Source organism: Myxocyprinus asiaticus, chromosome 30 (assembly GCF_019703515.2).
Source record: "Myxocyprinus asiaticus isolate MX2 ecotype Aquarium Trade chromosome 30, UBuf_Myxa_2, whole genome shotgun sequence".
NCBI lineage: Eukaryota > Metazoa > Chordata > Actinopteri > Cypriniformes > Catostomidae > Myxocyprinus > Myxocyprinus asiaticus.
In genome coordinates, this window is record NC_059373.1 from 28,638,019 (window position 1) to 28,654,285 (window position 16,267).

Sequence of the window (16,267 nt, forward strand, 5' to 3'; positions counted from 1 at the left end):
TCAGTGTGACAAAGAGAGTGACAACACAAGTGAGTCAAGATATTACAGTAATGAATATAGCAAAATTACATAATCCCTTCTTTTAATATCACTATAATAGTCTATTTTTGTTGCAGTTTGACTTAAATCATGTTTTATAGCATTTTTATGTTTTTAACTAATATACTGTAAGTACTGTAGCTTTGCTCTTCACGTAGTTTCTTTTCTAACTTTCCTGCATGAGCTATGAAGGAGCAACTCTGAGCAATAAAATTGTCCTCTGGGACTGGATCTTATACTAAATCCACACTCAGTGGTATTATTTGAACCAGCTGACTCATCTGTAATATTACCAGTGGCCAAGTGGTGTGTACTGAATTGCAAACTAAGAGACTATGGTGTCTATACCTGTCTGTCACTACTAGACCAGTGCTGTATTTAGGGCATATGCAGGCATATGCCGGATGCCCACCTATCTTTCTTAGGATTTTGCGTATGCCCACCTAAAATAATTGATGATAGGTATGGCCGCCAGAACAACGAGTAGTCATTTGACCCAGAGTGAATTGTGTTTTTTTATTATTATTTAAAAAATTGTACAGTGATTTTCTATAAATGTGCACAGAGCTGTGGTAGGCGGGAGCACAACTGATGGCACGAACTAGCGCTGTTGAAAAAGAGAGTTGCGACACTTTTTGAACTCGCCGCCACGTGGTCACATGGTTCATGTAGCTCTTAATAGTTCCAAACAAATCCGCACTGTCAACCTGTTTGAATGGGTTGAAGCAACTATATTTGCAGCAATTTTCGGTAAATATTAACGCATAATGTGCATTGATTACTATGTTGGCTACATTTATAGTAGCATTTTTCTGGGGAGTGATGGAGAGACAGCATTAATCAGTTTTTCAATGTTCAATTTTAAGGGGGATTGCTCCCATAACGTAGAATAAATTTACAGTATGTATGTATTCATATTTTTCTCGTGCTTCTATGGTCATAATTTCTCACATCCTAATATTATCTTATGTTAAGACATTCACATAAGCATGCACAACAAGTGAATATCAATGAATGCAAGCAACTGCTCAATTTAACCCAAGAAGTTTGGTCAATATTGCAAAATAAACAAGGCAACCAATTGCATTCAGCAAAACATTTTATTATATAATATATCCAGGGAGAGGATAGATAAATTTTTCCTTGAATGGGCAGTCATTAGAGAAACTAATTCGACGTCCTACAGGGAGAGAATGATGGCAGAAAGCAGGCCAGGAAAGGCATAAAAGTGTTCAAAATAGCCATTGCATTCTTTCTTTCACCACAACAGTAGGAAGAAAAGGAGATCTGGACAAATGGCCATGAGCGCTCAATAAACTTCACTGGATGATGACTGCTCAAAACATCTCCAGACACACATGCAAGAACCACAGAGTCAAATTCTTATCCATACAATGATAGCAAAAACATTCAAACTCCACGCCACAAGTAATGCTTTAGTTACTTCAATTTTTGGGTGAGGGCATTCCACTGCCAGAAGCAGACAGTGGTGGAAGATGTATTCAGATCTTTTACTTAAGTACTAAAGTACTAATACCACACTGTGAAAATACTTCACTACAAGTAAAAGTCCTGCATTCAAAACCTTACTTAAGTAAAAGTATGTAAGTATTATCAGCTAAATGTACTTAAAGTACCAAAATTAAAAGTACTTACTCTGCAGAAAAATGTTCCCTGTCAGTGTTTTACTATTATATATTATGTTTTGGATTAATATTACTGCTGCATTAATGTGTATGTTGCATTTTACTGCTGTAGATGTTTAAGGTTGAGCTAATTTTAACTACTTTATATACACTGTTGGGTAGTTTAATCTACAGCAATGCATCATGTTCTATCATCATATTCTATCATCATATGTTTGTAGCGTCGCTGTCCTGTTTGAACTACGTATCTAAAAAGTGAACTTTCATGATCTCAGAAAAACAGCTGTTTTCATCTTTGTGACAATGCATTTTCTAGCTAATCCAAGGGGGGTTTTAAATAGTTTATTTATCTTAAGAAGTAGGAGAATTTTCTCAACCCATAAAGGAACACTTAATCTTTCAGTTTATCACAAACATTCAAAATCACCACACTTGGAGATACTTGGTTTTCACTGAACAGGAAGGGTATGAAAAATTGTTAACTGAAAAGTAACTACTGTAGTAACTAAAGCTGTCAGACAAATGTAGTGGAGTAAAAAGTACAATATTTGCCTTTGAGATGTAGTGGAGTAAATGTATAAAGTTGCATTAAATGGAAATACTCAAGTAAAGTACAATACTTGAGTAAATGTACTTAGTTACATTCCACCACTGGACGCAGACCATGTCATAGGCCCCAGAGGAGACTGTGTTTTGAGACAAGTCGAGCCTGTTGCTGCTGGAGAGAACTGGGAGTAGTAAAGAAAGATGAAATGGTGTTAAGGTTTAATACATTAAAGGACATAGATTAAATATACATTGAAAGCCAATGTTTCCCAAATAATTTAATGAGGTAGAGATTACAAAAGTGAGAGTGTACACCTACAGTTAAGTCCATACATATATGTACATTAGCATGATTTCTGTCCAGTACATTGAATCTGAAATTAAATAATGACTATGGACTTCAAGTGCAAACTCTCAGCTTAAATTTGTGGGTATTTTCAGATGTATCAAGTGAACCATGTAGTAATTATAGCCATTTGACAGACTGCCAATTTCAGAGGACCAAAAGTTATTGAACAAGTTCCTATTAACCTAAATAAAATTATCATATTTAGCACTTGGTTGCAGATTCTTTGAATTTGATGACCAAATAATACCCTCATACTAAAGATGAAAGTCTGTATTTTAAATTCCTAATCATTGTTTAATTTCAAATCCAATGTGCTGAAGGACAGAGCCAAAATAACCAAAAATTGTGTTATTGTCCAAATACATTGACCAATCTATATAAATCCCAAACCAATTCTCCTTCCTACAATTACAAGGGTTCAGACATTGTGGACAAGGGGTGTGTTCCTCACCATCAGGAATCAGGGGTTAATCCCTGGCAACATTTCAGCAGTTCCGTCTACTCGTGACCACTGCTAGGCAACACCATGTGGATGTGCCTGGTGGCAAGCAATCTCCTTAATAACAAAAGTAACAACACAGAAAAATTCATTATCAGAGGTGCAAACTCATCAGGGGTCCGGGGACATGGTCCCCCGGGAAGAAACTTTTTTAAATATCAGCTTTAAAATGCTTTTTGGGTCATTTGTAGATAACTAGCTTGCTAGGTCATCAAAGTCAGTCTCCCATGGTTTCACATGTCAGCTCTTCAACAGAAAAATATGTAAAGTAATTAGCTATCTGCAGTTATACTTTCTTTTTACTATGATCATCCACATTTATGCTGCTGATCTTATCACCCATCACTGATGCACTGTCTAACAAACGATGTGTGGAAAGACTGAATTAACCAAGGAACAACCTTGCTAGATACAAGCTGGCCATGTTATCTAGTTGAGCTAGCTACCATTCATTGAATTTAGGTGTACTAATACGGTACGGTCTTGTAATAAGTGTTGCTAACTTTAACAACAAATCTAATCACCGATGATAAACCTTGTACATTAACGAACACCAATAGCAGCAATTAATTTGAGGTAAATGTAGGCCGACTAACATCTGGTTATGGTAGCTAGTGAAGTGCTGCTCACGTGAGCTAACTGCAATTAGAATCTAACTAGCCATTATCTAACGATAAACATTAACTAGAGCTGACTACATAAAATACCACTATAGACTAGATTCATGAGAGGTCAGCTAATGCATTAAAATGTCAAAAAATGCAGTCATTTCATCAACTTATCAGCGAGTGGGCTTGAGAAACACTGAAATGAATGGGGTTCAGTATTGTAACTATTCAGTGTTTGGAACTATCGGTTGCCCCACGACACGTCATTTCCGCATTCTCCGATTACAACAACTATCTGTGTCTCGTTTTGAAGCCTGCGCGCTAGGTAGGATGCGTCCTTTGAAGGCTGCAGTATACCAAGCATCCTCCATTAAACAAGCCTCGTTTAAACGAGACAGCCTTTGTAGGACAATGTAACATGGTTGCTGTGACAGCAGGGTTGGGAGGGTTACTTTTTAAATGTATTCCACTACAGATTACAGAAAACATGCTGTAAAATGTAATTTGTAACATATTTCGTTAGATTACTCAAGGTCAGTAACGTATTCTAAATACTTTGGATTACTTCTTCAGCACTGGTAGATTTTTTCAATTGTTTTGACTATAAAACTTTGCCAGTACAGTAAGACAAAATACACGTTAAAAATTCATTCTCTGAAAAACCTAAATATCTTATGCAGTGTTGTTTCTGAAACAAGATAAATCAAACTGATCTTGTTTTAAGGATTTGTAGATATTTTTACAGGAAAACAATACAAAAATGATTATCAAGAATATGATTTTTGCCCTAATATCAAAGTCTTACTAGAAAAAAAGAAATTATGATCCAGCGTGAAGTAAAAAATATGATCGTGCCTGGTAACATGTGCATGTAAAATGGCTAGAAATAGCATTTTAGCTTAGTGTAAAGCTGACAATTTACAAAAGGTTTATTTCTATTTCTTCTGCTCCAAACTTACTTCAAACGTACTTCTCTGTCTGCTCGTATGAATGTAACACATCATAAGAAAGTGTTTCATCGCTGTTCAAATGCACATTGGATCACATCATTTATATGTATAAATGTTTTCCATCTGAAAGGACTAAATATTAAATGAAACAAATGACAATAAAATGCAAAGTAATCTCTTCAGTAATCAAAATACTTTTTGAATGTAACTGTATTCTAATTACCAATGATTAAAATTGTAACTGTAGTGGAATATAGTTACTTATATTTTGTATTTTAAATACGTAATCCAGTTACATGTATTCTGTTACTCCCCAACCCTGTGTGATAGCAAGGCACTCTTTAACAAGTACGAGTGCTTTGAGTGAGAAGGGAACAAAGTCCCTTTGGGAGGGAATGTATGAGGTCAATTTTAGGAGAGTTGTAATGATGTAAAGAGAAAAGAAAATAGATTTTACATTAAACAAGGCGTTTCCATCCACAGAACTGCCGCTTTCTGGATGTTTTTTGTTTTTGGCACCATTTGGAGTAAATTCTAGAGACTGTTGTGTGTGAAAATCCCAGGAAGATCATCAGTTACAGAAATACTTAAACCAGCCCATCTGGCACCAACAATCATCAATGCGATTATCTAATCAGCCAATCGTGTGGCAGCAGTGCATAAACTCATGCAGATACGGGTCAGGAGCTTCAGTTAATGTTCACATCAACCATCAGAATGGGGAAAAATGTGATCTCAGTGATTTGGACCGTGGCATGATTGTTGGTGGCAGATGGGCTGGTTTGAGTATTTCTGTAACTGCTGATCTCCAGGGATTTTCACACACAACAGTCTCTAGAACAGGGGTCGGCAACCTATAGCATGCGTGCCAGCATTGGCACGTGAAGGGGTAATCACTGGCACGCCAGTGGATTGGAGCAGGCTATTTTATTTATATAAATTCCGCACCAGCATTCCAATCTACATCTTGATATAATCCTTCCTCATGATCACGCAGCGTGTTTTCGTGAGCTGAATGGGAGGCTAAACATTATTAAAGTGTGACGAGACTTTGCTTCAGTCAGTCTGCGTGGATGACAGCCTACATTCCATGTTTCATTTGTTTCTTTTTGTTTTCAGAACAACGCGTGATATAAGAAGGAAAACACCACTATTAATTCTTGAGATTTCCAACCCAACATACAGGTACACCTTCCTTAAACCATGGTCACACTCAAAATTACATTAAACGATTAAAAGAGAAAACATAAACCCACATCGTGTGGTTCAAAACGATTCGAAGTCTATTCAAATTATAAATTAAACCTGGAATTAAAGTTTTAGGATTTTGCAGATGAAATACACAGAAAATGGCTGTATAGTTGATCAGCTTGTGATGCTCGAATGGCTCATCACACTTTAATAGTGTTTAGCCTCCCATTCAGTTATAAAAACACGCTGCGTGATCATGAGGAAGGATTAGGCTACATCACCATGTAGATTGGAATGCAGGTGCGAAAAACGTCATTTAAATAAAATAGCCTGCTCCTCTCTCGCTGGTGCTTGCGTGCTAGTGATTGCATGATTACAATAACATAAGAAATATTTAAGATTCCACACAATTTCATGATCAGTAATCAAATAAGCAGATTTGTGACATTAAATGTGTTAACTCATTTTGCACATAAGGACAGGTTTTCTTTTATTAAAGCACTTAAGATGCTCTGTGAAAATTCACATGCAGGATCATGATTATATCATAATCATTGGGTTTTGCACAAAATTTTCACTCAAACTGCTATGCTGATAATATCATTTGCAATGAAACATAAACGATTAAATTTTTTTTTTTAAATCGACTCGAACTTCGAAAAATCACATACATGTGCACAGCCATTGACCAGGAAAATAAAAAATAGCACTCCATGTCAAAAAGGTTGACGACTCCTGCTCTAGAATTTACTCTGAATGGTGCCAGAAACAAAAGACATCCAGTGAGCAGCAGTTCTGTGGACGGAAACACTTTGTTGATGAGAGAGGTCAACAGAGAATGGCCAGACTGACTTGAACTGACAAAGTCTACGGTAACTCAGATAACCACTCTGTACAATTGTGGTGAGAAGAATATCATCTTAGAATGCTATTTTGAGATGCAGGTTGGTGCTGTTTTGGCAGCATGAGGGGGACCTACACAATATTAGGCAGGTGGTTTTAATGCTGTGGCTGATCGGTGTACATCTAATGCATGGAAGTATTTAACAATAATCCCATAAGTTAATTATTAAATTGAATAATAATGACACCATAAACAAACTTCTACCCTAAACTCGAGGGGAAGGTGGGGTGGGGGGGGTGGGGGGGATGCATCTTACCCCAAGGGTCTAACTTTACCTTGTCACTTCAAAAGAAAAACAATATGTTTTTCTCCAAAAATCTAAATACAGAGGTAACCTCCCCCCAATAATCAAAACAAGCAAGTACCCCCCCCCCCCCCCCAATATTTATACGATGATCAATGGAAACATGTAAATTCTTCACACTATAAATAAGATAATGTGTTAACGTGAACATTACACTCATATTATCTATACAGTGCTTAACAGTTTATTGCATATTATGTATGTATTAGTTTATTAATTAGAATATTATAAAGTATTAACAATTTCCATAGAAGCCTAATGAAAGTAACATTAATGAGACCTATTAATTTAAATACATATTTAACATCAAGTTACCATAACATGGTTCATAGTAGTGTACTGTACACCATCCCAGCAAGAAACTTTTATAACTATGATTAAAACAGGCAATTTTTTTTTTATGGAAAAAATATATTTCTTATACCTTTTACATATGTACTGTATATAAATGTAAATACATATATACATTTTAGAGACCGGGTGCATGTTTTTTTTTCTTTCATAAATTCACAGTATGCCCACCTCTTCAGACACTACTATACCGCTGAACTAGACCACAATCAGAAAGGCAGGATTGCATTACTTGTGATCCCTGCACAGTAAACCACAGAGCATCTGAGATGTCTAGCACTTAGTCTCTGATCGCTGACAGCCCCATGACATTTATGAGGCAAGTGTGACCCAGCTGCTGTCAGTGATCAAGCTCACAGCTCCACATCACTGAAACACATCAGGTTAAACACTTGCACTGTTAAATAAGCAGCCTTGAGTGTGTGTGTGTGTGTGTTTGTTGAGGGGTGTATCTGGAGAAAGCATAGAGTGTATTGACAGCACCTGTCCAATTACATTACCATTACAATTACAAAAACATGTCCATGTCACATTTTACCCCAAAATCAAACAAGTAAAGTAGGCCTATAATGTAGAGGCAACCAGCCTTTATTGAAAAATGGTCACCCTCCCGGGTTTATTTTTAATGAGTGACTGACTCCCGCTTATAACGCTGCTATTTACCATATAGGGGCCATGAGAGGAGGCCAGCAATGGTCGACCAAAAGAAACCTAATAATGACCGCGGACCCGAGGGGTGATGAAAAATGGCCAAGGTCCCCCAAGTAGGGGGCCCGACAGTTTTGGGGCCCGCAATTAAGCACAATTCCTCTAAAAATTCTTATATCGTAATGCAAAAAAAAAATTGCATTTTCAATACCGTAATGAATCTGGATCATTTGAATCTCATTACTGTAAGACAATTATTTTTTATTTGATTTAAATCAGCATAAATTAAAGGCAGTACAACAAATACACTGACAAAGAAGTAATGAAAATACAGTATTGAGAATACATTTTCTTTGCATTACAGTAATGAGAATAATTTTTTTTGTTTGTTTTTGCATTATGATAACAATTTGGGGTGGTTGCTTTATTTGCATGATAAAAAGTTACAATGTAAAAAATCTTAATGTGATTTTATTCTTTATCTTAATCTAAATAGGTATAATTTTCTTTATACAGAATGTAATTTCTTATTTATTTTTTGTTCTTTTTAAGGTTAAATATGTCACGTACGTGTTCTTGACAGATTTCATGAGATTCACTCATATTGTATAGCATTCCACCAAAATAATCTTCAATGCAAACCATTTCTTCTCTGTTCAGTCTGTGATTACTCCCATACTTTCCCTTTTCAGATTTCAGTCCCTCCCTGGTTCCAGACAGACGGAGACGGGTCGTGGGCCGGTCCACTGTGTGGGGCTTTTTCCTGTTATGTCTGCTGCCCTGAGAGACTGATTTCATGGGCTCAGGTGGGGCATACAGATCCCAAGTCATATTGCTGTCAAACAGCCTGCCCTCTGACCCCATGCATTACGCAGGTCACGGGCCGGTGCTCTCCCAGGCTACCTGCACAAAGGCCAATATGCTGCCATTTTGTCAGGTCAAAAGTCAATTACTAGCATGTTTTGATCATTGGTAACTTTATTAAATTAGAAACTACATAACTGACATGCACTGTGGTTGTGTGTTTGCGGCTGTGTGTGTCTGCAAACATTGTTAAGTGTGTTTGAAAATGTCTATTTGAACACACTTTTGGCATTCAGGAAAATCCAGCTGAGACAAAATTCCAGACATCTAGACTCTATATGAATAATTGTGCTTAGAATAATGGAGCTTAGATTAAAAGATATCCCACAGGAAAATTTTATTGCTAAGATGTCGTCTTTCAAAGCTCAGAAACCAACATAGTCTTAAGTCATAATAATTTGCATACGAGATGGCAAACAAGAGATTGTAAGACTTTTATTCCCAGAGAGACCAACCAATCAACAAACAGAATTTCAAATGGATACAATATAGGCATTCAATTTTAGTTTGCCTCCTATCCAACACTTTATTTTAAGAAAGGAAACATCAGTGAACAAATTACTCATTCCATTTTTATTTATGCAATATAAATGACTGATGTGTCAATAACCTGTTACACACTTCCCTCATCTCGTTCCAATCCACACATTTTTCTTTTTTCCGTGGTCCACAAAAGTGATTTTCATATTAAAATCGTAGTTCGGTTTAAGGTTAAGGGGTTAAACTTTATGAAAAGGTTTAGGTTTGGGTTAGGGGTTAAACTTAGAAAAAATTACATTGTTTGTTGGTTAATTTCTTTTTCTTCATGGAAGTAAAAGTTGTACATTTTTTAACTTGTTCAAAAGACTTCAGCATAAGCTCCATTTGCTCTACATTTAATCTCATGGCTGTCTATAAGACACAATTAAGATATTAAAAAGATCTCATTTATTTATATTTATTTATTTAGCAGCCATTTTTTCATTCTTCTATCCAAATGAGAATAAAACAAGCCGAAGTATTAACTATATTAAGGAGACTTCCCATTATCTTTCCAATGGGATTACATGTTGTGACATTGCTCTTATTTTTATTTACATACTGAAGCCAACATTTGTAACTTTCTTTGATGCATTTAACAATCTTCTGCTACTTCTAACTTATGGACACTCACACCCACATACACACACACCACTAATTATGCAGACAGGAGGAGATGAAAGCAGGAGAGTTCAGAGATCCCTTTTCCTCCCTGACCACAGTCCCATGGCTCATGTGTTCATATGGATGACCACCCACCTCGAGTCACCCCACGACTTAAAACATCCAGTTACATGCAACTGTGTCTCCTGTGTGCAATCACAGCTTGAGCCAATATCAATCTCATTTTAACTACAAAATCTATGAAAACCTGTCAACAATATTACATCAGACACCTAAAAATTATATGATTTTAAAAACACCTCTCATCAGGATTTAACAGCCATTAATAATGATTTGTTTAATAATAAAGTAGCCTAGTTACAATTCTTAGGGAAGACAATGGGGGTGATACTGCTGTTGCTGTATACTATTATCAAGGTTGGGAGGGTTACTTTTGAAATGTATTTGAAATATAGAGTTTTTGATAGTCTGGACAGCAAAAAACCACATGAAATCTGATTTTTCCGAATCTGATTCAAACCACATCGGGAGGTGGTTTCAAATGCGATTGAAATCTGATTTTTTCAATGCGTCTCAGTCTGGACGCTCTGGCTGCTCAAATCGGATTTCAAATGGTCTTTTGCGTCACTCTTAACGCGACACACAACGATGATGTCAAAAATCGGTGACTGCAGCACGGAACATCACAATATTTACCAGTCTCCTCCGTCGCTGAGTTTTGCTTGTGCGACGGAGGAGTTCTGCACCGCAACTGGACAGGGCGCTTATTTGGAGAGCGAGATGATGCACCTGCATTTTTTTCGCATCTGGTTTGAAAGCATTGTCATGTGGGTACGTCTACGTTGTTACCAAAGCAACCCATGCAGATAGGTTGGTTATGTCTGAATGCACAAATCTGATTTGATCACTTGCAATTAATAGTGCGGACAGTCTGCCTGAAAAGATCTGATTTGAAAAAAATCTGATTTGCCTGCAGTCTGAACATAGCCTTACTTTTTTTCAAAATTAAAAATGATGCCAATGGAAAATTAAAACAAACTGCAGTTTATGATATTATAATATAGTATAAAACCATTGAAGTCATTTATTTTCCATAAATAAGGTTAGAAATATGCAACAAACACATGCTTTTCCTGTGTGCATTCAAATAAGTGTGAATTCTCACATACAGATAAATGATTCAGCCAGGTGACAGAATTTTCATTTTTGGGTGAACCATCTCTTTAAATAGCTCCAGCAGTTGGGGAACTTCAAAAACATCTTTACCACTCGAACGAGAGTGTAATCCGGACCCGTGTGTGCAGAGCCGTAGCTAGTAGTGTGAAAGGTGGTAACGATTCTAGGGGCCCAAAAGTCCAGGGGGGGCCACAACTAATTCAAAACTGTATTATTTTAATAGCTAAGGGGCTCAGAGCAATATATATTCATGGGGCCCAGAATTTCTTGCTACGGGCCTGCGTGTGTGTACACACACACATACAGACCCACACCCACAAACATGCACATATGGCACAATGAAGGTGTCACTCGTATCTGAGAGAGAATTAAGCTCTACTTCCTCTCTCAGTGAGAGGAACAAAGCCACTCTTCCTCTTCGATGTGAACTGAATGCACCACTATTTATAAACAATAACATGTCCCCCTGATGCTCCTCCTGAGGAGGACAGGATTGTTTAACACATTGTTCCAGGGAGCTGAACATCTGTCTGCGCAAGACGCAGGACGCCACAACACAGCATGAAGCAGTGGCCCTCACTGCCAGACAGTCTGCAGGGATACAACTGCGAAATGAGTCGACATACAGTAACTGTAGATCATAGGTTCTCAACTGGTTTCCCTGATGAAAAAACATCAGCTTAAACCAGCGTAATTTCATTGCTTTCAAACTACTTACATTTTTAAATGGAAGTTTACTTATTTGTTTTGAGACTACATGAATACTTTTGGTTGACAAATGAAACTGGGCAGGGGATTTGTAGTTTCCAGCATTTAAGAATTTAAGTGTTATTTATTTATTTATTTTTGAGCAAGATGAGAAAAGGGGGAGCTATAACAGTGTTTAATGTTGTTCTTCTGGAATTTAGAACCGATTCTGTTAGGCTAGGTACCTTTGTGGTGGAAAGTGGAGTTTTGCTTATGAGGACGGGTACACAAACAACATGCTGTATGTCGTTTTACTCATGGAGCATTTACTACTTAGCAGTTAAGATGCTAATGTATGCTATTGCTAGCTAAACATTAGCTAACTAGCATAACCTTATTAGATAATTCAGTAATGTGACACTAAAATATTATGTAAAACTGAAGAAATTAATCAAGTTATTTAAAAATAACTTTATTCCATGTTGAAATTGTGTGAACAAAATATGTTTTCTGGCACAGAATTAATGAACTAAACCAAGAGGAAAATATATGTTGATGTAACTTAATTGACTCATGTGGAATCGATGTACATGATAACATCATGCAAATTCAATGCTTTTTTGTTTTGTTTTTGGTGTTATCATGCTAGGAGACATTCTAAATCATCTTAGGCTGGTTAAAGAGATTTTCTCAGCTGGGTTTGCTTCAGGACCCATATTTTACATTGCACACCATGTGGAAACCCAACACAGTGCCAAAAATGTCTTAAAAATCAGAAATCATGTTGATCAATGTGTCCATGCTGCATAAGACCAACAATTTACTTTGCATGATTAACATAGCATATGGTGAATAGGAAAATTTACCAAGTAACAGATGAATTTGCAGCAAAATAATGTAGAGTTTGATTGGACCTTTGACCTTTGGTCTTTTTTTTTTTTTTTTTTTTTTTTTTTACTTTGAGTAGATGAGTACTGTAAACTGTTTTCTCCTACCTTTCTGTGTACGATTACATGGTAAGTTGCATTTTATTAAACGTATTTAACATTGTTTTTCCTTACTGTTTGTGACACTTCAGAACAAATCTGCGACCCACTGCTGTAGAACATGCACATTACAAGGAATACAAGCTGCTTTGCTTGGTGGTTTTGCCTTATTTAATGCAATAGAAACATTATAGGATATAAATGAGCTGTGGTCATCAAAATAAGCTGAGACATAACCCCCAAAAAGCAGTGTGTCCTTTATAAACCCCCTTGTGTGGGTAGACTACACTTCTTGGCACGGACATAAAGAGTCTGAAATGAAAACATGGTGACATGGAGACCCACTCAGAGAGGCAAAAACCTCAAGCTTGGAATGAGAAGAGGCTCTGGCATGCTTTGTGGGGGGAAATACTGTTGTTTTGTGGGCCCACACCTTCAAAAGGGAGCACTTATCACAACATGTGATGAGACACAAGAACAAAGACAAACGTCAGGAGAAAATAACAGCGTGGGAAACTTGAGTTGACAAAACGAGCCACCCCCATCCCCAAGCACATACAAACACACACATGCGTGCACAAACAATACACCATGGCTCTTCATCCACCCCATTCTCTCTGCCCACCAAACATGAAGAAGTTCATCCATACTGTCGAGCCGAGGCTGGTAGCAATAACAACATGAAATCAGCCAAAGAGCTTATTCTCATTCATGTATGCAGTACCAATGACAATTAGGCATGATGTGCACTGGCTGATAAGGATCCAGACGCAGGAGATACTCTGGTCTTCTTGGTGCTTTTGCAGTCTCACTTAATAGGTTAATGGGTAAATATATGATGGTTACTTCAATGTATGACATATATACATGGCAAGGCCTAAAGGGGGGTCTAAGGGGCCCCGTAGATTTACCTTTTGCCCCCCAGAATCTTCTGACACCCCCCTGTTGGCCTGATGAAGAGACAACTACTTGCCCACCCTTATTAGTACCAGTGTTGAATGTATATGACATATATATGACATACTGTAAATTATTTAATAATCTGTGATTTAGATCACAGGCTCACACACTCACTCACAGCTGTCTTAGTTGACTGACAGAATGACATTTAAAGTATCTTTTTTTTTTTTTTTTTGTAGTTATGACAGATTTCTCAAAATTAATGAAGATGAGATAACTAAATACATAGAATACAAGATATATGTTTCTTTTTCAGTAGTTACTTGGAACTTAACATTACTAAGTTAGAGTTGCTTTCAAATAGCATATGTCATTAGCATAAATTTTGATATTTTGTGTTGTGTTTCTACTGTATGTAACATGCACTAAATACTGTAGGCCTATATATTATGGTAGCTCACAAATAACACAGATATGAAAGTTTTCAAAATCAGACTTTGTGTTTAAATGTATATATACTGTATCTAAAAGGCAAAGTGAATACTGTATATAAGATACCTCAGATGTTTTTGCACCACATTTAATCAATGTTAAGTTTATATATATATATATATATATATATATATATATATATATATATATATATATTTTGCCGTTTACTTAACCCTCCTGTTACGTTTGGGTCATTTTTGACGTGAGATAAAATAAGAAAATAACTGACTTTTTCAGGACTATCACACTTAACATAAATATATTCTTGACATTTTTTTTTTTTTTTTTCAAATTCTTGTCAATTTTTACACATGACTTTGTGCAGATTATTTTTGTACATCAATGAATTAAATATTTTTGAAAAAACTTGTATTAAGCTTCTTTACCATGCTATCACACACACTTTTGTCTCCCGATGGGACTGCATCTTGTTTAAAAACACTTACACACACTTATACACACAGTCTCACACACACAAAAAATGAACTACTGTCTAAAGGGTGTGTGGGAAGAGAAAAAGTTAAAGCTAAATAGGGCTTGAAAGAGGGAAAAGTCCACATTTTGCTCTGATGATGAACCAGCATCAAACATTAACAATTGGCAGTTCATGCAAGTAAACAGAATACATTTTGTTTAAAAACGTTGAAAAGAAGTATTGATGTTGTATAGTTGTGATGTACAGTTGATTTGATATTATTTAGTTAGAAAAATAATTTGTTTGTTTGATTGATTTTGACTTCTGAGTTGTTTTGAAAAGTTATTATTTAAAAGTTAATATTGTAGGGAACTCATTCAAATTACTAGTAATTCTCACATTAGATTTTAATATAAATTTTACATAATGTTATTTTCAAATAACATTTCATATAAATCTTGAAAAAATATATATATATATCTTCACATGTATCACACTGGTTTGGCTATAGATAAAGGAATAGTTATTTCAGAATAGAATATTTCAGCTCTGTAGGTCCATACAATGCAAGTGAATGGTGGCCACAACTTTGAAGCTCCAAAAAGCACATAAAGGCAGCATAAAAGTAATCCATAAGACTCCATTGATTTAAACCATGTCTTAAGAAGGTAATAATGAGTTACAATATGTTTTTTAATGAAAACCATTGAATGTTTTAGAAGTTTAAATTCCACCGGGTCAAAATTGACTCGCAAATGCAAAAGGGGATAAATAGTCATACAGTGTGACAGATTAATTTTTACAAAAATGTAGTATATAAGTTTTAAAAATAAAACACTTCTTGACATGTCACATGAACTACCTGATATCCTTCTCCTGGTATTTTGATATTAATTTAATATTCTGAAGTAATTCTGATTGTTTATTATATTATACAATCATATAAATAATTCTATTAAATAATCTAATAATATGCCATTTGTTTTACGAGCTGTTTTGTTGAAACCCAGTTTTTTCTTTTTTTTTTTTTTTTTTTTTTTTTTTTTTTTTGCTATGTACGTTTTGTTTAAAAATACACAGTTGTTAATGGATTTTACAGTAAGTGACTGGTGCATTTTAATTGCAATGCACCTTTGGGAATGCCCTCAAGAGGGTACATGCTGGATCTTCATGGTGTACATTTAGACTCAGTGGCTTCCTCGCACACTGTACTCCTTCAGATGAGTTAGTATTATATGGAGTTAGAATTGTTTCTAATTTAGAGACAAATTGACAGAGATTCACAAATATAAATTTGGTTCACAAATAAATTGAATGAGATCCACAAATAAATGTAAGGAGTTTCACAAAAATTAAATGAATTCACAAATGAAAAGAATGAGATTTACAAATATATGTTAGGAGTTTCACAAAAATAAAGTTATTTCACAAATAAATAAAATTAGATTTGCAAATAAAACAAATATTTACAAATATAATTTTTAACTCACAAACACAACTCTGTCCAGCATTCATTGGTGAATCACTTGCTGTGCATTTGTGGATGGCAGCACACATTTGTGAATTCTG